The sequence below is a fragment of the Misgurnus anguillicaudatus genome, chromosome 21, assembly GCF_027580225.2.
Source record: "Misgurnus anguillicaudatus chromosome 21, ASM2758022v2, whole genome shotgun sequence".
Lineage (NCBI taxonomy): Eukaryota > Metazoa > Chordata > Actinopteri > Cypriniformes > Cobitidae > Misgurnus > Misgurnus anguillicaudatus.
This window is the reverse complement of record NC_073357.2, coordinates 43,214,338-43,241,174: the sequence shown is the minus strand read 5'-3', so window position 1 is coordinate 43,241,174 and position 26,837 is coordinate 43,214,338. Positions and strand designations below refer to the sequence as shown.

Sequence of the window (26,837 nt, the reverse complement as noted above, 5' to 3'; positions counted from 1 at the left end):
GCATCAAACACACACGCAAAACTCCGCTGCTACCCTAGATAATAAACTATATCCATTGTTTTCATAAGGCTGGCATTCTTCTCCTTACATCCAAAAACACACTTCTTCATTCGTGCCATTGTTGAGTTTTAAAATGAAACAAAGCTGTGCCGCGTGATAAGATGTTTGCAAGTTATAGCGTCTCCCGCTGATTGACGGGTGGGCGGGGAATTCGGGGGGAAGTGCCCATATAAAGAAGTGATACGTATAGAAAACCCCTGAAACATCAGTTGGACCTGTAATCGAAAAAAACTTTCCGAAACTTGTACGAACCCTGGCGAAGTGCATTCGGCACAGAAATACTCTAACACGCCCACATGCTTTTTTGACACTTTGCCTAAGTTTAGCATGAGGAAACAACTCTATAACTGTGTTAATAAGCCAGAATGCTTGAAATACCATTGAACCCCCCTTTAATATATTGATTCAATAGATTTATAGCATTTTGAAAAAAAAACTTGTCATGGATTTATTGCATTTTGTGGTAAAAATGTATCAGTTTTTATAACAAATCTTTGAAAATCTAATTATGGATTTGAATTTTTTATGTTTTTTTAACCTAAAGATGCTATGTATAAGTTTGTAACAGAAAATAGTGGTTGAAAAGTGGTCTTGTCACTTTCTTGGTATAGAAAACATGTTTTTACCGAAACTAGTCAAAATGGATTTATTGTGTTTTGGAACCAAACTCTTTATATATTCTCTGTTACAAACGGTACATGGCTGCACAGAAATAGACAACCTTGAAGGGTTTGAATACAATAAACATGGCATACACTACACCTCTCCCTCTCTTTTTGCTTTGGAGGTGAATCTCCTTTGACCGTGTTTCATTTCAGTCTGGTTTAGGAGGCTAAAAGCCTCACTGGGGTTATAGGGTGAACAGGAGGAAGGAACTGGGCAGACTTAAAAGGAATACATTTCCACACTCAGCAACAATGCCATATAATTCTTCCTTTACCTGCCGATACCCATGTAGGGTGAAAGAGCATTATTGAGGCAACCTCTGGAAATTGGGTCAATGGACAGTCTACATCGCTTGAATGGTCATGTGATTTAGACTCGTAAGATGGGTTCATTCACATTCGATACTGACTGCCGAACTTTCCCTCCCCACTTGGCTTCCCCGCAAGATGGCTTATTGTGGCTTCAGTGAAGCTGTAAGTGAATTTTTCATAGCCTAACAAAACTAGTCTCTGTCTCTTTTAAATGTATATGGTCAACTGTAAAAAACCAGCATAGAGAACAGGCTGTACTCAATGTAAACTGAAATGTGAATGTAAATAGCTTTGGTGAAACAGATATGATAGGGGACACAGTGTTCATGAAGGCTTTTTGAAGGTACATATCTTATTCAAAATATTGATTTTGTTGATGCACCCTTGTGTATAGATTTCTACCTTTGGAGACAACCTGACAGATCACATTTCTGTTCAGTTTTGATGAGCTGTCATCTTGCATACCCGATTTCAGGGGGCTGAAACCATTTGATGTCAATTATGGAAATTGAGAAGATTCTAGACTGCTGTTTCAATGTTACCCAGAAAGAGGAATTTTGAGTTTAATGTTTGTGTTATAGGAATGACATTAGTAAGGATTAGATATTTTATATTCAAAAGAATAATCTAAATAACATAATAAAACTATGCTATTTTTAAAGATATTCTTTGTTAAAAGACCCTACTTACTGTTCGACAAAAAGCTTGTTGTTTAACAATCTATGTGGTTCATCACATCTACATCCCATCTAATTCCAGTCCAAAACAATTCTAACAATTTTGTTGTTGTTGTTGAGCTCATATTTGGAGAGACAGACAAATGTAAATGAATAAAGATATCTCTGATTTCACAATGTCTTTGCTTAAGTCCCTCTTCCTGTGAGCATTTGCACAAGTTGCAATTATTGAGATAAAAAGGTCTCTTAATCCCATAGCCAGAAGAGGGCACTGTGACTCCTAACTGCACGAAAGTAGTGATGCTTTTCCTATAGACTGGACCTACATTGTACGTGTGGCTGTATATGAATCTATTCACTTTGTGATTGACATTGCAATTATAGGTTTTGCGTCTGCGAGGCCTGTGTAAGTGCAATGGCGGAAGACACAACCTGCCTATACGTGTGATTCCTACACCTTTTCCTTTACCCTTTCAATCCATAAAGCCTTTTCCTCTGTTCTCACACTCTTAAATATACTAAAGGTGCGATCAACAGTTAGAAATAACACAGTGTAATTACAATCAATCAGCTCCACAATATACCTAACCTTCATGTATGTTTAAAGACAAAAGTAGATAAGATTTGCATTGATTTCTCTGCTAAAAGAATACAGAATGTGTCTTTCACTCACCCTAGGGGAGGGGCTGCACTTCCATAAAGAAGCACCTGAATTTAAATTTCCACCAAGGACGCATCCCTCCCTCTCATGAAAAATATCACACCTAAGTGTCAACCCTCAACAAATCCCACATGCATTGTCTTCTTCTCTCTTGATGATTCATTTCAATATTTCTATTCTGACTAGGACCCTAGAAAAGTCACTATGAAGGTAATCCACTTTGCATGCAGGCATATATCCAAAGCCTTCACTGGATCTGTGATGATGAGCAGCTGTATTCAGATATGAGCAATGTCTTATGTCTTTTGTTTTTCAACCATAGCATTTTCCATTCTTAGCATTCAGAGGATTCCACCGTTTTGTCCCTTATTGTCGCTTGTTTGCCTGCTGCAAGTGATTTTAAATACATACAAAATTCCTTATAATTTAAATTGTGGTGCAGATGGATAGATATCCACACATTGGCCACACAACATCTACCAATCATTGATCAAACACTTTACGTCTAAATAAAAACAACAAGTATGTTAATTGATTAGCTGGACTTCATGCAGTCATGCGGCACAGCAAGAACCAATGTGAATAACATCAAAGTATTTCGAGAGCAATTTGAAAAATCATATAGAGAAGTCTAATTTTTAAATCCCCCTTATAGTACTTTAACCTCATCCGCCTGTCAGGTCTTGCTGCGCTGCATGAATTCGAACACGTTTTTAGGCTTGTTTGAGATGCGGCTTGTCTCGCCTGAAATTTGGTCGAGAAAAGGCTGCTGCAGCGAGGGGAGAAGTGAAAAAAGACCTTTAAAGTCGGGCACTTTACAAATCTTGTAGACCAGTCGACCACAAAAGTCAGCAGAGGCAGAGATTGCATTTGCATACTTTATCGCGGACGAAATAGGTGCAACTGAAATAAATAAATAAATAAATGCATTGGTATTTTGCATAGCAACTCCACCCGACTGGAGAATCCGATGAGCCCGCCTCATCATCGCGAGAGTATTTTGGCACATGTCAGCATAACATCAGAGCAAGTCGGACGTAACTTTGACACTTTTCTAACCGGAATGCATCTCATGACGATCACCAGTGCTCGATTCTGCACAGAATTTGTTGATCTCAAACGAGCCTCTTTTCGATGCCAGCAACCAAGGAAGAGGGGCGGTGCTGAAATTGTCCAACCAAACTTATAGGTGAAACTTATATAGGTAAACATTTATAGAGCCAATGCGAGTTTTATTCACTATGTGATTACCAGACGAGGCAAGACAGTAGTAATGGCATCTTTAGTTCACCAGAGAACGAAATGGACTCATCCGTTGTGATATTTCTACACATTTGAGGGAACTTTGACATGATGACGAATGTCGCCTTTTCACTGCACACGACATTCGGAAACGACTGTCAGAGTTCGCCCCCTAGTGGCAGTCGTAATGAAGTTTCAGTTTAATCGTAACATGAGAGAGAAGCTCATTCCAGCACAAAGGCTTCATTTTAATATTTACCACAGTGGAATAAATAAATGAATGCAAATGAATTAAACTATAAACAGCTACAGTATGCATATATGACTGCCAATATTTTTTTAAGAGAACATGGAGACAATATTAAAATAATAAAGTATACATATTAAATTAATAATGTATTACTTAACAGTAATCATTTTTTTAAAGGATTAAAGTGTTACTGGTAAAGGATTAATAATTTTCACCTTGCACAGTGTTTTGATTGGAATACACTGAAATACATCACTTGCATGCAGGGTAGTTATTTTTTTAACTGTCAAAACGGATCCGAAAATTAGGCAACTGTAGACGTCGGCACCTCACACAGCCACCTTGCGACTCTTCATAGGGAATGAATGACTTCCAGTTTATCGGACATCATTTGTCGTGTGCAGTGGAAAGGCGGCTTAAAGGCTCAAACTGATTAAGCAAGTTAATTTACACATGTCAACTGGTGGAGCTTTCATTGCATCATCAAGCATGGGAACAGTGTAATCAGCAGGTAAAGAGAGACTTTTTAAGCCAAAACATGATGAACAAAATTTAAAACAAATTAACAGGGCCACCAACTTGTCAATTAAAGGAGTGATGGAGATGGAGTCTTGGTCAGTGAATGTTAGATAATAACTATAGTAACAATAGTTACCATAGTTTCTCATAGGGTTCTTATAGACTGACTTCATATAGATTTAGCATATGTTATTATACAAAGCTTCTTCACATTGTGCTGTGAAAATCTTAGGATTAAGACATTTTCTTAGCTGTACTTACAAAGACAATACACCATCCAACATAATATTAACGGTGGGGTTCAACTGTATTTCATACATTCTGACTTATTTACACAGTTTAAGAGCAGTTTACACAGTCATGCTAAACATAGGCAAAGTGTCAAAAAAGCAGTTGGACGTGTTACTGAGAATTTCTGTGCCAAATGCACTTTGCCAGGGTTCGTAAAAGTTTCAGAAAGTTTTTTTCGAATACAGGTCCAGCTGACGTATCAGGGCTAAGCCATACATCTCATTTATTTTTATGGGCACTTCCCCCTGAAAACCACGCCCACACGTCAATGAGCAGGAGAGCGAGAACCAAGGACGCTAAAAATCACAGGCATCACTTCACGTGACAGCTTTGTTTTATATCAAGACTCAACAATGGCCCAAAAGAAGAAGTGTGATTTTGGATGTAATGAGCAGAAAGCCAGCCATTATGGAAACAATGGATATAATTTGTTAATCCGCTGTAGGAGCGGAGTTTTGCGTGTGTGTTTGTTTAATGCTGGATTTAGTTAAAAAGTACCAACTGGGTCATGCATTGCATGCGGTAAGTAAAACTTCTGTCTTATGTTGGATATCGCCGTGTAAGTGCATATAATGTAAACGACATGAACATGTAGTGAATCATAAGTTATCCAGTCTGTTTCTTCTATCGTGACTCGCTCCTCCCGCAGCTCGTAACTCCTCCTTCCATCGTTATCGGAAGGATTTGCTAAAACTGATCTGTCGTTTGTAAATCTGATTAAACTAAAGACTCTTTGGAGATATAAAGAATGTAGTACTACTCTATAGGTACTCCAGATTAACATCATATACAGTATGCAGAAACAGCATGTGTTAGGGCAGCTTTAAAGAGTAATGAAAATAATGAACGCAAAAAAGAAATAAATTAAAATGTATGTTGTACACTTAAATCAGAATTAAGTCATTTCTCAGACAACACACACTAATATACAGGCTGCTTTTGAGAAACTCAGGTCCTAAGATCAGTCACAATTGAAATACATGGTGACATTTTGCAAAAAAATGTTAAATTAACATTTTTTTTTCCGTATGGGATATATGTGCATGTGTTGCCCCCGCTGTAACACTGCTGTTCACAGGATATGACAACTGGTGACTTAAATTTATCCAGAATTTTCATTTTTGGGTGAACTATCCCTTTAAGTGCAACTGAAATGTGAGTAAACTGAAATGTGCAATTATGTGTCCACCAGGATTGCCTGAGGACCAGGTGAATGCATGAAGTGCTGAGGAAAATGTCAACTTTGATTCGGTGTGGGTCTATCGAACCAGCAAACCAATCTCTTCAATGAGGCACAGCCCATACCCTTCATATTCTTATATTGCACAAATATTAAGTGACATTTTACATGAGATCTGGAAGGATCTTATATTGACTATTTAATGTCCTAAAAGAATGATCAGATAAACTATATATATTTATATATACATTGTTCCTACACAAACCTATAGTTATGCTATGAACTATACCACAAAACCCTACAAGCAGCAGTGCGGTGGATATCCATATTATATTGGATATTTTACTGCCTTAATCTAATCTTACTGTCCACGTCCTGGAACTGAAATATTTGATTTCTTGCCCTCCCTACTGTCTTTCTCCTATATGTCTTTGAATCAGCTATGTGCACCGTGATAATCAACCCTCATAAATGTCTTGTGTTCCTCATTAGTATGCAGCTCTCAGAGTGTGGTGCCTTTGGAAAGCACAGAGCAGTCTGATCTTCCCCTGACTCAGACCTCCCCACAGCTCTGCTTTCTCCCTCATCTCTCGTAATATCCCGATGTGTGCTGGACCCTCATTTTTGAAATATCCGTCTCATCGCCAGAATATTACTGCTGTCAGGGGTTAAATACTGAAAGCTTGGCAGAGATTGATTGGTGGATTGGGAGGTTGTGATTGCACTCTCAAGCTGTACTTCTTGTGTTTATGTGAGGTCTCTAAAACGTCCCCAAACAAACATTCACTGTCCTTGGCAATTTCTGAATGAATCAAAAAAGGGCTCTCTGAACCTCATTCTTTGTTGGCACATTTGAGGGTTTTTGTTGAGATAAACTCAAAAAATTGATCTAGCATAAAAAGTAGCTACAGGAGTTTTAAATACATCAAATTGCTCTACCAAAGAAATAACATTATTTGGAACCTTATGAGAAGGCATCATATTCTATTTTCACAATTTCACAATTTACTCAAATTTATCAAGCTGAACCCTATAATATATAATAATAATGATGATCAAACAAACGTATATAGCTATGTTAATTAAATTGAATTTTGATGATTATTTAATGTTAATTGCTGAAACAGATCTCCTGAAACTTTCATTTACAGTACCGTATATTTCACTCATGCTATCACTGATTTGTATTGAAAAAGTTTTTCCATTTTTATTCCACTCACCTTAATTTACCCTTTGCCTTGTTATTTATGTTTTTGTGCTCGATTTTTTTCTGTATACCCATAAATATTCATAAATCTATTTTTAAAATGTTACCTGTACTTCCAGAGATATTTCAGGTTTATTTCAGTTTAGCTTGGCACTTTTTAAAAAGTTTTTCCTTTGACCTTAACATTTGAAACAATAAAACAACCCCCCCAAAAAACTAAGAAAGCTGGCATTTAAACTTTCCATTAAGAATGATCCTCATTTCTGAGAGATAAATGATGCGTTCACAACATGTCAGATTTGCCTTTTCCATGCCTACATCAATAAATTCTTAAAATTGTTTGGTTTGTTTTAGTGAGTTTTATCACATTTTCTGTGCTGGCATTGTATCATTTAGCTTCATGAAATAGTCTTAATTGTCGTGGTAAAAAGTAATTTGTTTTAAATAGCTTTTATAGGTCAGTGTTTCCCAACAAGGGGGTCGGGGCCCACAGTGGGGCCTCAGCAGAATTCCAAGGGGCCTCAAGATGGCTCAAAATGATTACACATTTTTGCTAAAACAAGCAAAAATTAAGATGTTTTGGCCATTTTAGTAGCGATTAAAGAATAATTTATCTTAGAATTATAGAAATTAGACCTTTTTAACCACCGCATCATGACCTTTAAAATGACACCAAACATGTAGATGAAACCTTAATAGCATCAAAACATACACTGTATGACATTAGATAGATTTAGTAGACCTTCGGTATGGGTTGGGTTTTTGCAATGTAGTGTTATCATTTTAATTTTACTCCTTGGAGAAAGCAAAACTGTTATCTTGTGTTATCCCACAAACTGTGGGTATTTTAATAAATGACTGCATCCACAACAACAACAGATTTTACCTGGCTTAAAATGTTTAACACGTGTGGTTTTCTATAATTTCTAATTAAATTTTAACATTGGTTAACTTGATAAAAAAAAGTAATGGGGAAAAACAAGTTTGATAACAGCAGTGCTTAAATGATTTCTTACAGGATAGAAAAAGAAATTATTCTTAAAATTAGAGGGGTGTGAGGGGCCTCCAAGATAAATTTTGCCTAGGGCCTCCAAAAATTTAGAACTAGCCCTGGTATACCTCCATTATCCAGTTAAAAAAACTCAACAGTTGAAAACTAATGCATTCGTTCATCCAATTCGTTTTCCATGGACTTGGAGGCCTTTGCAGAAACTTTTTTGTTGCATTTAAAAGATCTGCCAGTTGAAACAACTCAATTTAAATATGTATATAAAGCGAAAGAGTATAATACGTGCCAAGAGCATTTGGATAAGATCATTGTCTCATTTTTGACGGAAGTGACATTTATCAGCTTTTTCATCTCAGCTTCTCAGATATACCGTGTATGTGTGTGTACCTGGTAATTTTCATGACAATATTGGTCCCCACAAAGATAGGAATATCAGTAAATTTGTGACCTTGTGGGGACATTTTGAGGTCCCCATAAGGAAACAAGTTTATAAATCAAACAGAATGATGTTTATTGAAAATCTAAGGTACAACGTTTTCTTTGATGGTTGGGGTTTGGGTTTGGGTTAGGGAATAGAATATACAGTTTGTACAGTAAAAATGCATTACGTCTATGGAAAGTCTCCAAAAAATATGGACACTAGAATGTGTGTGTGTGTATATATACACATATAGATATAGATAAACAGTATATAGATTAGAATTCAAAACTGAAGACTCACAAATCTAATATGTCTGTTGCTTCTCTTGCTATGTGGAAAGCTGTGCTTATATGGACCGATTACTCAGCTTGCCATCTTGTCAATAAAAAAAGGTTGAAAGAGCTACCAGTTTCCAAGGCAACCACACAAAACACGATAAACTGATTGGAATGTATCTGCAAAACATTTTCACAAAGCAAGAGGCCAAAGATGAGGCTGCTTTACAGATGTGATATATTATTTATTTATTTATTTACGGCATGATTATTGTGGATGGTTTCATCTGAGAAAAGGTTTCAAGAAATTCATGTTGCGGGTAAAAAATGTGTCAAGAAAGAAAAATGCTAAAGTCCAGCAGCTCACAGGTTGGAGAGGACTTCAGAGTCATGACAGTGATGGGTGCAGGTGATAGGAGAAGAAGGGTGACGGTGCTCATAGATGTGATGAACACATGGTCGATAACTGTCACTTATGGCTTTATAAAAAATACATTCTGAGAAGGTTGAAGAAACGGGTCGACACGCTTGTGGTCTCGATGAAGTTGACTGACAGTTGATTCGATTATTGGTCTGTTTCTCAATGATAGTTTGTAGTTAGTATTTGTTGCACCAAAGTAATGTAATGTAGGGTACACGTTAAGAAATACTGGGTTGTTTACACCCATGGTTGGGTCAAATATGTACAAACCCAACCATAAGTTGAAACAACTTATTTTATGCTGTGAAATTAAAATAATAGTTCCCCGAAAATGTATAAAATATTTATATTACTCTTATGTTCTTAATTTATGTTATTGTTTTGATTGTTGACCTACAGTATAATAGCATTTTATATAGTGACTCTCTCCACGCTTCATACGTTACTGAATGACTACGTTTATTTGTGCACAATGTGATTATTTTCAATAATTAGAGTAAAAATTGTGCCATTATTAACATGCCCCTATGCACAGCACAAATGATCCACTCAGATACAGTTTTGTTACTGGCTACTTCTTTAATATATTTATATAAAAAACAACTTTTTATGTATGTCTTATGGTTATAGTGCCGTGATAATCACAGAAATGGCAATGCCGCTGTAACTGAGATTGTCTAGGATGCCACAGAGTTTAATCACAGAGTTTGGTGAACATGTATTGCAATGAGATTTTGTTAGATAATTGCAATTCGAGTGTGCATGTAAACATATAGTTGTCATGTAATCCATGTGACTTATGTGCTAAAATGGCACTAGCTCTCGCTCACTTTAAACCTGGTATAACTGCAGAAAATCAATTCACAGTGTCCAAAAACATACACCAAAACTTTTTGCCTACTTTTAGGTAAAAATGTCATTACTTCCAGAGAACAGAAGTGATTTTCATGTCAGAGGACATGGACAGAACAGGGGATGTCCGATTTATTTGCAATTAATTTTACACAGATAAGCTTCTTAAGGAAATGTTTTGATTCTGAGCAGGTCTGGGCAATACTCCAGATGCCTGTCAGCAAAACAGCAGCAGGCTAATGAATAGCTTTTGGCAGGCATCACTCACCGGTTCTGATGGATAAAGTGTATGGGAGAAAGAGAGAGAGAGAGATGGGGGGGAGGTCATACGTTTCAATTGATTAGAGTCATACATATTAAGCAGTGGACTTCGGTGATCTACTTTTAAATTTACATGTTGACTGAACAACTTAAGCTGTGAAACCAGTGAAATGATAGCATAAGGATGACAAAACTTAAACTCTTTTCTCTTTCCTTAAAGAAGGTAATTGAAGAGAGGGGGTCTATAGGTGATGCAAAGAAAGAGGTAAAATCAGTGAATCTGTTTTGCTTGATTGATTTTAGATTAGCAGTTTAATGAAAAAAGACTGTGTTTGGAGAAAGCGCTCTTCTGCTATCTCTCTATCAAACGCACTGTCTTGGAGGGAGCAAAATCACTCTGTGGTCCCATTAGACAAGGCAAGGAGAAGGTAGGACGAGCAGTCATGATAGCAATTTCCCTCAGACAGATAATAGAACAATCATGTTCTTCTCCATTGCAGAGAGCGTTCGTTTAAAGTTGGCACACAATTAAAGATTAACATTTATACACATACATCTTGTCTGTTGATGTCTGTATGTGTATTGTATAGGGAAACAAAATTATACTCAGTGAAGCTACAAATATAAGCCAACACTAAAACACCAAAACATTTCAAATGAAAATATAACATATAACTGGACACTTTCAAAGATAATTTGGTAAAATATGTTGTGAACAACAGCAATGTCATGGGTTCACAGATACTAAATGGAACTGAAATGTATACCCAACCATTTACTGTAAACTTTAAGGGTCACTTGACATTCTTCGTGATCTTAAAAACTTTTTGATATGAAGCAGTATGTCTGAATGTTTTAAGGTATGTAAACGTTCCTTTTATTGAAATTGGTAGTTTTGAATCCAAAAAAAGAAATCATTGTGATTCGTAGCCTATGCGTTTTTGAAAATGTGGGTGAGAGGATCTGCAAGGTCAGGGTTGCGGTGAATGAAATTATGAAAATCACGTCCTGTTGTTGTGGAAACAATGTCAAATCGTGAGTTTGGCGGGTTATGTTTTACCATATCGACGCTTCGTTTGCTGCCAAAGTTTATGTAATCTTCACAGATTAAATGCACATAGTCATAAATCAATAGATATAGTCAAATTGCACAGCACCTGTGCATTTCTGTCTTAGCTTACGTCTACACAACTGGCACTAAGCAACAAGTAAATGCATGCTGGTTTGTATGCCTTCACAGGAATGGCGCAGACCCAAGAAACATAATGTTGGTTAAGTAAAGCCCCAAATCGTAAAACACACTGCATTTCAAATTTGATTGCTTTAACGTTTATTGTGCTTGTTTTGTGTACAGCAGTAGCCTTTTACAACACTGTTTGTTGTGTTGACGTAATAAAATGAGGATCCATGCCAGAAAAGCAATATGTCAAGACAGAAAATATCAGACTTTTAAACAATTACAATTTTTGTTAAGCGTCAGTGCTGATGAAACATCTGCTAATAAACAAGCAACTCCAGCTGTGTGAAAAAAGAGAACGACAAAGGATCATCTGTCAGTAAAAATGCTACATTATGTTTTAAAACTTACTGGATTTAAGTGGATTCATGGCTGATGAATGATAATTAAACACAACAAATTAAAATTTGTTCTTCAGCGGCGAGAGAAATAGTGAGGACATTTACTATATTTTCACCACATAGTTTAACCATGGCATTTGGATTAAAACTATGGTTATTCAAATGGTAATTAATAAAAATGCAACACTTTTAAACACTAAATATTAAAACAGGTAATTTCATAGGCATAAAAGGCAAACTATTAAAATTAAGTTCATCCAAATGTGGCACTTAAAAAATTATTTGGTGCCTGTTTTTTGCCTCATAGGAGCAAGTGGCTTTTTGGTATTTTTTTGTCTGGAGCCCTGCACTATTGAGAGCTGCTTGTTCATATTCATACATACTTTATTAAAACTGTGATTGTAAGCTGTAGTTTAAACAGAACGTTTAATAAATGTGATAATCTATCCTAAACACTTTTAGCAGACCCTGGACTATCTGTGTGTGTGATCAGGATTGAATGAGGACCAAACAAATACCCCCCACACACACAGTATACAATGTATATACTATAATTGCACCAGCATGTTTATTTCTTTTACATTGTTTTAGATGACTTGGACTTAAATAATGGAGAAAAACAGCTAATAAGAGCCAGTAATGATGGAAATTCCTTCAATATTTTTTTTAAAATCGTGCCAATAGCAAATTCCAGGGAAGTTGTTGTTACTCTGAAGATGCTAAAATTACATTGTTTTGGTTCATTTTGGATTTTTTTAGTAACAACATAATTGCCATAATTACATTTGCTATTACCATACTTTTGAAGAGTTAACTATTATTCTGAAATGTGTAAAAAGTGACCTTAAACTTTTAAAATTTGAGTCGTATGTATATGTACATTTTATTTATTTGTTTATTAGTCAGGGACAACGCAGAAGAACACATTTGTAACAGGTTACAGTAACTTGAACCGATGTGTTGCACATAGGGTTTCTAGCTGAAGCTAACTTCCAACCCCTGTCCCTGGTTAGGCTACATGTATCACCACCACCAATAAAGCCAAGACAAACAGCAGAAACAACAATAAAACAATAAAATAACAATAAATAAAGTAACAATGACATAATCAGTGATCGCAGATTTGGTTTTGTTTCAGCCAGTATTTCACCTTTTCATTAAATGGGTTCAGATTGGTTTGTGTTTTTATTTCTGTTGGTAGGGCATATTGTTTTTATAGAGGAGGTAGAGTTTGGCATTAGAAATACTAAGGTCATAGGATTGATTCCCATAACAAGCATGTTTTTAGAACATTTATTGATTATCTATAATCTAATTTCCTGTAAGTTGATTTGGATAAGTGTCTCACATAATCCTTAATAATCAACTTAAATTCCACATTTTCAAAACAGTTAACACACAGGCCTAAACAGTGGCACTCATGGTCAAAATGACACATTTTGTTTACAAAAGACTCTAACTGCGCCAAAACATTGCAACAATAGCAAAATTAGCAAAAAAGCCTTCAAACAACACAACTTGCATACAAGCTCTTTCAGTCAATCATTACACAGTGTACAACAAAATAAAAAATACTCAGTGCAAATCAGTGCACCATTGCCTGTCCATGTAGCCTATCGCCATTTGTTGTCTTTCTATTTACGTAGGTTGTGTCAAATTTACCTTTTTGCAAAGAATTGGCTCCAGAATAAGAAATACTTTGATGCATTTTCTATTGATTCCATGACATTCATTTTTTTTCAAACCATGTCTGAAATACAACTGAAATAGTGTAAATATTACAGAGAATCCATGTAAACCAAAACACAGTAAAATCTATTGGAGTGTAAGACATAGCCACTATTGATACTTAGTCTTCTTTGTCTTAACATCACACTCAATATCCTCTCTTGTTATGCACCTAGGGAAAAATTTTCTAGCGTGCCTTATCCAACCTTGACATTCCTCTGCACCTATTTCTTGGGAAGCAGCAGTCATTGCAAGCGCATTTGCTCATAAGGCTGTGATCATAAACCTTCCACCTCCAAGCACTGAAAAACTCCTCTATGGGATTCAAAAATGGGGAATGTGCTGGGAGGAACAGCATCATCATACGAGGGTGTACCCCAAACCACTTATTGACAAGGTGAGAGTGGTGGAACGCCACATTGTCCCAGAAAATGACGAAGAGTGGCATGCCAGGCCTCAACAGCCCTCTCTCCTCGGGTGGGATTAGCCTCTCATGAAGTGCATTTAGGAATGTTATGACACGGTTGGTGTTGTATGGGCCAATAGGGGATATGGCATAGGACACCATCATTAGAGATGGCAGCACACATGGTTATGTTGGCACTCCTCTGTCCGTGGTTATTTAGGCTCACGCTGTTGATGTTCCTAAATGTGCCCTGATCTGCGATCACTGCTTTCCTGATTTCATGCAGCCTTATGGCATTGTTTGCCACAACCATGTTTACAATGGCCGCCTCCTGCTCAGCACTAAACATTTTCAGACCTGGCACATGCAGGCCTGCAGGCTGATTGCTAATTGAAGATTTGTGTTAAGGAGTGTCAAACAGGTGCTTCAGTGATTTCATACTGATCTAGGTAGTTTCTAATAGTTAGGAATATATGTTTTCTGTTTGGTTACCAAAGCTAAAACAATGGAGTTTGGACTGCTTGAATGACATCCGTGTTAACTGTTTTGCAAAAGGGTAGGGAAAATTTGTCAATCCAATGGGTCAACACATTTGCAAGACGTGTCTTTGGCTGTGCTTAGATAGTGATGATGAAAACTGAGTGGATCCTAGTTTATTTAACCAGGTCAAAGCAATTAAGAAAAACTGTAATATTGATCATTTCAGAGAGAGCCTATTGAGATATGCAACTGTGTGTGTGATCAGGATTGAATGAGGACCAAACAAATACCCCCACAATTTACATTGAAGTAAATGTCACTGTTGACTATCGAGTTGGAGTCGCAAGCCAACAAACCATTCTCCTCAATGACGTGCAGCAAAGACTGTACAAATTCTCATACCACCACAATGCCCAATATTGGTGACATTTTGCCCAAGACCTAGAGGGATCTGAATCTAGGAGCAGCTCAGATATCCCCAACAAATGGACCCTGATCTGGATAATCCCCTACGCTTCTTTAACAAATGGGTCCAAAGCTGTCCAAAAAGCCTGTGTCTATATTTCCCATGACTCTGGATTTGGGCCTTATATGCTGTGTCTATAGGGAGATATTATAAGACATTGTCAGTAGAGCCTGAAATTCTAACAGCAAAATGCTGGTATAGTGTTCTTTGCAATCAATACATATTGCAAAAATATTTTGCCTTTTCTAGTGATATACAACATTTACTCTTTCTGTTCTCTTAAAATGTGAAATGACATTGAACGTGTGTAGATTCTTTTATTTTAATGAGCTTTATCCAGTCTGCCACCAAGCGTGCAATTTATTGACTGCTGTCACAAAAAGTGACAGGCTTAAAAAGAAGCTTCATACAGTAGCACTTTCATAACACATTGTATTCACTGAATATCTTTTACCAATATACAGTACAAGTATGCTGTTTATTTCTCTTATATGTAAGCGGTATGTTATATCGGTCTAGCCATATAGAAAATATGCTAAGATTCTTTTACAAATAATCCGTGCCTTTAATGAGTATAGACCATGTCATCGACCAAATTTTCTAAATACCTTGTTGAAAATTAAACCGTTTTGTTTCCTAAAGACACAGGAAGTGAGAATGGATCACCGCTGTACGAATTTGGCTGCCAGGCAAATTTGTAGCTCACATTGTATACATTAATTTTACACAGTAACTTAGCTCAGTATAATGGTTGATATGCTTAAACTATGATTTGAACTAAGGTAATTTACTTGTTATGTTTTTGGCTTGTTATCAGAAATAATCTACTCTAGAAGGACTCTGTTGTTATTGAACACTTTAGTATGGGGAACACTTATTGATTATTAACTATGACTTTTGCCTCAGTTAACTCTTAATTTACTACTGATTAATAGCTAATTAGGTAGTTGATGTAGCTGTTAGGTTTAGGTATTGGATTGGGTTACACTGCATGAAAAGTGGAATTTTCGTCAGAATGTGGCACTGTAGATTGCTGTGAAACTCCAAATTTACGACTGCGCACGACAATTTGCAGCCAACACCGAAAACTGCCGTAAGTTGTCAGAAGTTGACGTGGGTCTTGCTTGGAAGTTGTCCCCCCTTCCCCTAATTCTAGGGGAGGCTTTAACATGTAAATGAACATGCTGTGAGCTATACAAATGCAAATCAGGGTAGCAGCTGGGGGAGTTTTACTCAGGTGACATTCTGAGAGGTTTTAAACTTTGATTTTAAGAAAATCTTTGGTATCAGTAAAGCCAAATTACAGACTCTTTAATTTTAGTTTGAATTTATTTATTTTTAAAGTATGCTACACTGTTAACACATTGTCTTCATGATGTAAACATCACTTAATATTTTGAGTTGTGGACATTTACTTAAAAATCTTAGTTCATTTAACTTTTAAGTGTATAAAATTAATTAAACTAAAACATTCAAGTGAATGTTGTAAGGAACACCCATAATCCTTTGTCTCAGAATATTACGATTATTTAAGCTTTTTTACAGAATTAAGAACTAATAAGAACTTTAACTACTTAAATATTTGTTAAAATGTCATAGAGGTTTATGCTCTAATATTATTCATGTTGTTTAGTTTAAAATGATAAATTACCATTTTTGTAAATGAAAGTCCCCGTTCAGGTGATCAGTGTTTATTGACATAAACAGCACATTGTATTGTATTGTGTTTCAGTGGAGAATCAAGTTTATTTAATGACTGACTAAGTCATGAGTTTTGTGTTATAATACCATTTATAACACTAAGAGAATTATAATTATACATTAATTAAAAATATAATTTTTTTTTCAACTCAGTTAACTAAGTGGAGATGTTGGACAGAGTAATTCAAAATCAACTTTAAGTTTAATGACAATCATTTATCAAACTTTTCTTCACCATTTATCACAATACTTTCAAAATATTTTTTCCTAATAATTTTTAAACTATCCCTTTAAGTAGATTCAATTTCTCCAGGCTAACAGTGTATATTAATTACTCTGTATGTAATTAGCAATAACCAATGTTAGGTAAAAAAGATACACCAAACTATTTATTTCAACAATTTGAATTGTTTTAACAGAGTTTTAATCAGGCTCAATTTGTGCATTCTATGCAAACACCATCAAACAACATGTCAAACAACAAAATGTCTGTCCGGATGGGAATGAAGCAAGGTAACTTGTGTAATTACATCACAGCTCAAATACTGTGCATAGTGGCATGACTACAGTTTATTGAATTCACATACTGGTAATCCTGCCATACTTGTCCATCATTTACATCTAACACACCCTTTGGCAGTTCCCGCTTTCGCCTTTCATCTAATTTCTCTTCAAATCCAAGTCTTTTAACAAGTCCTCCCAGAGACTGCACAACACTCTTGTTACAGTAAGAACGTATTGGATGGACATACTCTTCACCGCTCGAATATGTAGCCTATCTTAGCAAGGCAGAGCCATATTTCTTCCTTAATGCAGACCTCTGCTGTGGGTGATTGTAGAACGGGATGTGACCACAAGTCCTGCAAACCTTTGTACCATCCCGTCTGCGCTCATAGGTTTCAGTTAGGGATGGGGCCGATCCGATCCAGTATCGGTATCGGGACCAATATCTGCGTAATTCACGTATCGGATTTTCCGATCCAACATGCTTATATATCCGATATCCGAGCTGTCTGCGCTTTAACGTTGTCTGCTGAAATGACTGCGAAAGTGATTCCCACCGGCAGGCTGCAAACTGTGGAATGGATCTCCTGAACGGAGGCACGGCCCAACGAGACACAGTTATGAGACACGCCCCCATGCAGGAAATCCATTCCCTGTTTGCAGCCAGCTGGATAGCGCTGACTGAGGCTAAACAACATGTCCGCTGTGTGGAAATTCTTTACCTTGGAAACACCGCAAAGCAAGACGGCAAAATGCAATGTTTGCAAAGCCGTTATTCAGAGAGGCGGAAGCTCCCTCGCGTCGTACAACACAACAAACGCAATTAAACATTTAAAAAATTATCAGTGGTGGAAAACGCTGGATTCCGCTGCCTGATAGAACACTTGCAGCCACGGTATAATTTACCATCCAGGAGATATTTATCAGACACTGCGCTACCTGAACTTTACAGCCGAGTGTCAACCAAGTTAGCTGAGAAGTTAAAAGGAGTTCCAGCCCTGAGCTTTACTTCAGATATTTTGACATCAAATTTGTTGATGTGTGTACTTGATTTTTACTGTTCAGATGCACATCGTTTTATTGATAGTGTAAGATGTTTACACTTGCACTTTTCATTCCTAAATGTTCAAGACGAAAGTATTTGTAATTTATGAAATGTAATAAATATTGACAATCAATTTGAAACCCTTACAGTTGCATATTTGTTTTTAGAATGGGATTTTTCCTGTTAACAGGATTCCCTGTTTTTCTGACTTCCTTTTCTGACCTTAAATTTACCTCAAGTTGCCTTTTGGGACATACATGCATGCATACATACACAACATACATATCATACTTGCCTGTTGAGAGGAGTTTATTTCAGTATCATATAAAATCAACAATAGTGATAATATTAAATGCAGCAAATACAGCGCTGATATCGGAATAGTATCGGTATCGGGCGATATCCAAATTCAGGTATCAGGATCGGATCGGAAGTAAAAAAATGTGGATCGGTGCATCCCTAGTTTCAGTAAGCATGTACACTGTCATACATTTTGGACAAACCACATACTGTAAGAAGTCGTCACGGAGGATACCAGTCAATTTCATCATGGCCAAAAGTTTCATCAACAAGTGTTCTGTTTTTTCACTTCTGGACTGATCACTTCCATGCTCCTCCCCATCTTGTATGTGAGGATAGGCTTCACTCTGCTCCTCAGCAAGGATTTCCCCCTCTTCATCCACATAGTCATCCTATGGAAATTTAAAGGACATATTTAAAACACATGCAATGCACATACTCAGCACCACCATTAGACCATTAGAGATTGAAAAGTCCATCATGAATATGGCCATTTGAGATTGAAAACCCCATCGTTAATATGGTCATTTGAGATTTAAAAAGAACATAAATAATCATTTCTCATCAATATAGCCATTTGAGTATGAAAAGATTTTGAAAACTGTAGTTGGAAAAGATCATGTGCATCTCAAACAGCTAGCTCTATCTTAGTGCAATGAACCAGTTAAGTACTTTGTGGGAACTTCATCCACTTCAACTTCATTTGTTTTTTTTTATACTTTATAAAGTGTGTTTATACTTTAGTTGCTTTCATTAGTTAACTAACAGAAATTTGAGAGTGGAAAACAATAATGTGGGTGAAACATGTTAGGTTTTCCCATTTTAGCTCTGGATTAGCATGTACTGAACTTTATACTGGTATATCCAAATGTAGTTTCATGCTTACCACACAACAGGAGACGTCCAGGAAAAGATGAATGCTTTGATCATCTGCTGTTTTGTCTGAAAAACAACAAACAGAAGATACCGTTATGCATTATAACGCGATATTCCTATTTAATTATAAATTAATTTATACTATTAAAACAACAACAACAGTGATAATCAACCACATTTAACTAGACCAGGGGTCTCCAACCTTTTTGTGAGCAAGGGCTGCCACAATGGATAAAACATGCTGGATGGCTACTTTTTGATATAGCATACTCAAAACGTTTTTGTTTAACTTGTTGATTTTATTTTATTTTATTTTACTTGTTGATATGTTTTAGTATTGTTTAAAATGTTAACATACGTAAAGCAAGCCAAGCTTATATAAAAATATGTAATTATGCTCACCGTTGTCTTAACTGCAATTCGCTGGGTGCATTTCTTCAAATTCTTCAATCACTTTTTTTTCTGGGTCCTCGGATTGCATTTCACTTTCACCAATCTCTCTAACTCCAGTAAAGTTATCCTCCGGGTCTTTACACATGACAGGACATCACTCACAGCGGATTCATGACTGGATAGCAGCAGGCTCTGTACGTTATCTGACCTGACGTAGTCCTTTTGGATTTTTTCTCCCAAACTCCATTTTTGAAATAGCGCTTTCTGTGGTGTATGACACAGTTCAGTGTTGCAATGTTCACAGAAGCGCCAAGGTCGTTTCTTCAGTCTGGGGACTTCCATCTTTCAACTGACAGCACACTGTGTTGATATCACACAGATCTCCCGGCACATCGCGTTTGTTGTTTATATCATAGATATGTATATAAAGGCTAGATGACTCGTCCGCGCTGCTGGCCAATTGAGTGCAACGTCCGCATTTTGGCGGCCATCTTACGACAGGGCGCTCGCTCACTCGTAGCATTGAGTTTTAATGATGCAGGTACTTTTAAATGACCATAACTTGTTTAATTTTTTACCGATTTTCAAACGGTTTGGTTTGTTATAAACGTCAAGGATGTACCTATGACACTGCATACCTATACTACAAATAAAAAATAACTTCATGAAACATGTTAAAGCATCCAGAATTATAGCCACGTTAATAAAGTTTGTAAAAACCCAAACCGTTTGAAAATCGGTAGAAAATTGAGCAAGTTATGGTCATTTAAAAGTACCTGCACCATTAAACTCAATGCTACGAGTGAGCGAGCGCCCTGTCGTAAGATGGCCGCCAGGTGATGCCGTTAGGGACTCCGCCTTGAGCCATCTAGCCTTTATATACATATCTATGGTTTATATCATACGCATGCGCGCACGTCTCACAAGATTTTCCTTATATCAATAACCTCGCGTGTGATTGGAGGAGCCCGACAGGCTTCTCGCCTTCGTCCAATCGCGTGCGAGGTCATGGCCACGGCTCACACAGCAGTACAAGAGGGACATTAAGATGTTTGGTTTGGTGTTTGTAATTCTCCAAGAAGAGAAGACGGGTGCACAATCCCAAGATTGCGGTAAGAATAATTTTATGTAAAAGCATATTTTTAAGTAGCCCAAGCTAAAAGCCCAAGCTGTGTGTTTTATTGCTTAGAGGTGTTTTTGTCTTGTAATTTTTTAGGAGGCTGTACGGCGTCTCTGAGGCACACTGCAGGCGTTTTGAACCAGAACAAAGGTAACGTTACGGTTTAAAGAATATGCTTTTATTCTTGTATAAGGAAATAGATAAGTTAATAGATCCGAGCTTAAACCCGCACATTTTGTTTTCACAGACTAACGTCGCCTCATAACGAAGCCGTGACCTCCTATTTGGTTGGGGCTATTTTAGCAAGTCCACATTTAACTGCTGAGAATGACGACATTGTTTGTAAGTATAACTTCTAATGTTTTTCCTCATTTCTTGTTTAATTGTACCGTGACTCTGTTTATTAATACCAGTCTCATTTAATTGTTTTCCAGCTGCCCGTAAGACGTATTATGAGTCGGTTCGCCGGAGCTTCAGATACAAACAACCTGAACTCGCATCGCGGGCGGAAAATGCGAAAAGTTTAGCTCGGAGTCGATCCAGAAGAAAAAGGGTAAGATTTATTATATTAGATCGGTTTTTTGTCAATGTGAGTATTTTTCTGGTCACTTATTGTCTTTATTGATTATATTACAGTTGCTGGAAGCAAGACGAAGTGTGCTGGCTGAGGGTGAGATGGACATTTGAAAGTGCGCCACCATAGATCTCATGTCTGATGAAGACGGCATTGTTGACGGGGTGTCTGGATGGATTGTGCGGCCACCGCCCTCTCGCAGCCTGGAACTCTCCGAGCTCTGTGCCACGCTGCAATTCAGATTAGAGGCGATACCAAAGTACAGGGGAACTCACCATATATGCCTGCAAAAGCGACTTTTTACAACGTTTTTGAGTTTTTTTTTTTTCTTTTTCTTTTTTCAACACTTGATAACTTTGAAAAAGATTTTTAGGGATCTTTCCCGAATGTCTTGGGCACTTTTTGACGTGTTTGGAGGACAACATACATTATGCTGCTTTGTACATAGTTGTGTGTTTGTAATTACAGTGCATTGAAAATGCGCTGTACTGTTGTTACTGGGCTTTTTATTATTATTATCAGGGTGCGATTTGTGAAAAAAACAGAGGGGGGGATGTTTTCATAGGCGTTGATTTGGGTGACGGTGGGTACCCACCATATTTTGTCATGAGTCATTTTGTACCTACCACTAGTTTTAACTTTTTTTAACTGTTTTCAGTGATTATGAAGAGCAATATAAGAGAGAAATTTGGTAATCATTGTCCGACCTAACAAAAATCCATTATAATATTATTATTATTTTATAATATTCAGAAATGCGCTCTCCGCTCACGAGCTCTGATCGGAACAAACCCGAACCTCACCGTATGCTGAACATGCGCAGAAACATCAAAATATAACCAGCTTTTTAAAATGATTTGAAAACTAAACATTTAGACTATTTTAGCACAAATTATGAGCTTATTGACGATTGTTTTTATAATTCTTGACATAATGCGTCTCTGTCCACAGCACATTTCAAAACATTTTAATTCATAAAAATAAATCATGAGAACTTGAACTCATCACTGCATTTGCAGGAATTGTACAAAAAAAATCTTATTAACTCATGAAGCAGCCAAAGGCAAAATTTTTACTCGAATAGCTTATTTTTCCCCACACATATGAACTGTGATCATGCACAACGCAAAAACACGCAAGAATTAAATCTTGAATGGCAAAACTATGGCACAACGTAGTGTCAACTTAAACATAAATATGAACAATGGATTGGTTGCAAAGTTAAACCATTACAGTAGAAACCGTTTTAATGCTGCTTTTAAAGTTATAACGTTAATTTTACACCCCGATGGTGAGCTACAGTGAAATTATAGAAAAGACAGATGCATTATTTGTTAGTCAATTAGCTTCATTTGCGCGAACTGGACGCGCCCGCGCCTCGCTAAACCATATGTGTAACTTCGGCCATTCTCAGTGGTGTGACTGGGACACTAACTCTGGTTGTCATCATAAACAGATAATCAGATTGTGATGTTTATTCCCGCTTTATTAATATGCGCCTGAATAATATGCTGCTGAATGCTGCGTTCCTTTGTTTGACACACAGATCCACAACCATCTCGCAAGTGTTGATAGGCTATTACTCGTGAGGTGTAACCGGGTGTGTAACCAATCAGATAGCGCCGTGGGTGGGACATTGAGCAAGTCTTCAGAGTGGTGAATACAGAGAGGCTGCGCGGCAGCTGTATCAGAGCCAGCTAAAGTAGCGCATTTTAAAATAAAATTGACTTTAATCACACCACGGATCTGTGATAAGTTTTGTGATGCGTCTCGCCACTAGTGTAGTAGCACTGATCACTTTGAGGGGGGGGGATACATTTATCCCCACCGGGGATAAAAATAATTAAGCAGAGGCAGGGATACATTGACCAGAAAGGGGGAAATCCTACGCATCCCCCCCGGCAAATCGCACCCTGATTACTATTATGTTGGCTTTGAAAAAGCCAACATATTGTTATTGCTTTTAAACTTATTATGTTGGCTTTGACAAAGCCAACATACTGATATTGTATTTAAACTTATTATGTTGGCTTGACAAAGCCAACATACTGATATTGTATTTAAACTTATTATTATGTTGGCTTTGAAAAAGCCAACATACTGATATTGTATTTAAACTTATTATGTTGGCTTGACAAAGCCAACATACTGATATTGTATTTAAACTTATTATTATTATTATTCTTTTTCTTCTTCTGAGACTAAAATTTCTGCGGCTAACTCGTCCGACAGCTTTCAAGCTACATCCACGAAATTTTCCACGGACATTCTGACTGGTCTAAAGAAGTGTGCTATATCTTTTTGACGGGATCCGACTTACAGAATTCCTAAAACGGGACATAAAACTTCCGAAAAGTCCCATTTACTTAACATTGCGACAAACTTTGACGGGTCATAGCTGCGAGCGAGAAATTTGTAGAAACTTGTGGGTTACCACATTTGAAGAGGCTGGCAGGCACTTTGAGAACATACCACACATTGGGGTGTAAGTTTCACCCCTGGGGCGTAAGAGGCACCCAAAATTCCCCATTGACTTATAATGGGGCAGGAAACATGCCCATATAAGGGAATAAAAACGTTCCAGATGGAATATATTTGCTTTACAGTGTCATAGAGACATGGGGGTGGTGTCATTTTACTTAGGCATCCAATCAGTCTCCCAGGATCGTCCCATAGCTATTAAGCCACGCCCATAGCAACCATTTTGGGCACCCTACCAACATCTTCCATAGACTGCCATTATAAAATGCCCAGATGGATATCTTTGCAGCAGAGTTTCACAGAGACATGGAGGTGGGCTCATTTTACTCAGGCATCCAATCACTCTCTGAGGATTCTTATTGAGGTATTAAGCCACGCCCCTAGCAACCAAATATGAGCACCCTAGCAACATAATAAACAAAGCCTTATATCTCTGGATCCGAACATCATAGAGACATGGGGGTTGGGTCTTTTGGTCATGTTAGCTTTATGCTAGCTTCATGCTAAGTCATACTAGCTTCATGTTAGTTTCATGCTAGCTTTATGCTAATTTCATAATAAATCTTGCTAACTTCATGCTAAATCATGTTAGCATCATGCTAGCTTCATGGTAATTAATGTTAGCATCATGTTAGCTTCATGCTAATTCATGTTAGCATCATGCTAGCTTCATGCTAATTAATGTTAGCATCATGCTAGCTTCATGGTAATTAATGTTAGCATCATGTTAGCTTCATGCTAATTCATGTTAGCATCATGCTAGCTTCATGCTAATTAATGTTAGCATCATGTTAGCTTCATGCTAATTCATGTTAGCATCATGTTAGCTTCATGCAAATTCATGTTAGCTTCATGCTAATTCATGTTAGCTTCATGCTAATTCATGTTAGCTTCATGCTAATTCATGTTAGCATCATGCTAGCTTCATGCTAATTCAGGCTAATATCATGCTAGCTTCATGCTAATTCATGTTAGCATCATGCTAGCTTCATGTTAATTCATGTTAGCTTCATGTTAGCTTCATGCTAATTCATGTTAGCATCATGCTAACTTCATGCTAATTCATGTTAACATCATGCTAGCTTCATGTTAATTCATGTTAGCATCATGCTAGCTTCATGCTAAATCATGTACACATCATGCTAGCTTCATGCTGATTCATGCTAATTCATGTTAGCATCATGCTAACTTCATGCTAATTCATGTTAACATCATGTTAGCTTCATGTAAATTCATGTTAGCATCATGCTAGCTTCATGCTAATTCATGTTAGCATCATGCTAGCTTCATGCTAATTCATGTTAGCATCATGCTAGCTTCATCCTAATTCATGTTAACATCATGCTAACTTAATGCTAATTCATGTTAGCATCATGTTAGCTTCATGCTAATTCATGTTAGCATCATGTTAGCTTTATGCTAATTCATGTTAGCTTCATGCTAATTCATGTTAGCTTCATGCTAATTCATGTTAGCATCATGCTAGCTTCATGCTAATTCATGCTAACATCATGCTAGCTTCATGCTAATTCATGTTAACATCGTGCTAGCTGCATGCTAATTCATGTTAGCTTCATGTTAGCTTCATGCTAATTCATGTTAGCATCATGTTAGCTTCATGCTAATTCATGTTAGCATCATGCTAGCTTCATGCTAATTTAGGTTAGCATCATGTTAACATCATGCTAGCTTCATGCTGATTCATGTTAATTCCTGTTAGTATCATGTTAGCTTCATGCTAATTCATGTAAGCATCATGCTAGCTTCATGCTAATTTAGGTTAGTATCATGTTAGCTTCATGTTAATTCATGTAAGCATCATGCTAGCTTCATGCTAAATCATGTTAACATCATGTTAGCTTCATGCTGATTCATGCTAATTCATGTTAGCATCATGCTAACTTCCTGCTAATTCATGTTACATCATGCTAGCTTCATGTTAATTCATGTTAGCATCATGCTAGCTTCATGTTAAATCATGTAAACATCATGCTAGCTTCATGCTGATTCATGCTAATTCATGTTAGCATCATGCTAACTTCATGCTAATTCATGCTAACTTCATGCTAATTCATGTTAACATCATGCTAGCTTCATGTAAATTCATGTTAGCATCATGCTAGCTTCATGCTAAATCATGTTAGCATCATGCTAGCTTCATCCTAATTCATGTTACATTCATGCTAGCTTCATGCTAATTCATGTTAGCATCATGCTAGCTTCATGCTAATTTAGGTTAGCCTCATGTTAGTTTCATGTTAATTCATGTTAGCATCATGCTAGCTTCATGCTTCATGCTAATTCATGTTAATTAATGTAAGAATCGTGCTAGCTTCATGCTAATTCATGTTAGCATCTTGCTAGCTTCATGCTAGCTTCATGTTAAATCATGTTAACATCATGCTAGCTTCATGCTGATTCATGCTAATTCATGTTAGCATCATGCTAACTTCATGCTAATTCATGTTAACATCATGCTAGCTTCATGTTAATTCATGTTAGCATCATGCTAGCTTCATGTTAATTCATGTTAGCATCATGCTAGCTTCATGCTAATTCATGTTAACATCATGCTAGCTTCATGTTAATTCATGTTAGCATCATGCTAGCTTAATGCTAACATCATGCTAATTCATGTTAGCATCATGCTAACGTCATGCTAATTCATGTTAGCATCATGCTAACTTCATGCTAATTCATGTTAACATTATGCTAGCTACATGTTAAATCATGTTAGCATCATGCTAGCATCATGTTAGCTTCATGCTAAATCATGTTAGCATCATGCTATCTTCATGCTAAATCATGTAACATCATGGTAGCTTCTTGCTAATTCATGTTAGCATCATGGTATCATGTTAGCATCATGCTATCTTAATGTT

At 36.9% G+C, this 26,837-nt stretch overlaps 2 long non-coding RNA genes across 3 annotated transcripts; one reads left to right on the top strand and one right to left on the bottom strand.

Annotated features, from left to right (window-relative positions):
- Nucleotides 1-18,764: 18,764 nt before the first annotated feature.
- LOC129443998 (uncharacterized) lies at nucleotides 18,765-20,226 on the bottom strand. The gene is made up of 3 exons (XR_008644265.2): nucleotides 19,790-20,226; nucleotides 19,398-19,453; nucleotides 18,765-18,903 (listed from the first exon to the last, which is right to left on the bottom strand). It is a non-coding gene; the product is annotated as an uncharacterized lncRNA (long non-coding RNA).
- Nucleotides 20,227-20,407: 181 nt separating this feature from the next.
- On the top strand, nucleotides 20,408-21,936 carry LOC129419748 (uncharacterized). Of its 2 annotated transcripts, XR_008636660.2 has the most exons (5): nucleotides 20,408-20,892; nucleotides 20,997-21,050; nucleotides 21,148-21,242; nucleotides 21,335-21,453; nucleotides 21,537-21,936. It is a non-coding gene; the product is annotated as an uncharacterized lncRNA (long non-coding RNA). The 2 variants fall into 2 exon arrangements; XR_012360015.1 differs by lacking the exon at nucleotides 20,408-20,892 and having other exon boundaries at nucleotides 20,899-21,050.
- Nucleotides 21,937-26,837: the final 4,901 nt, after the last annotated feature.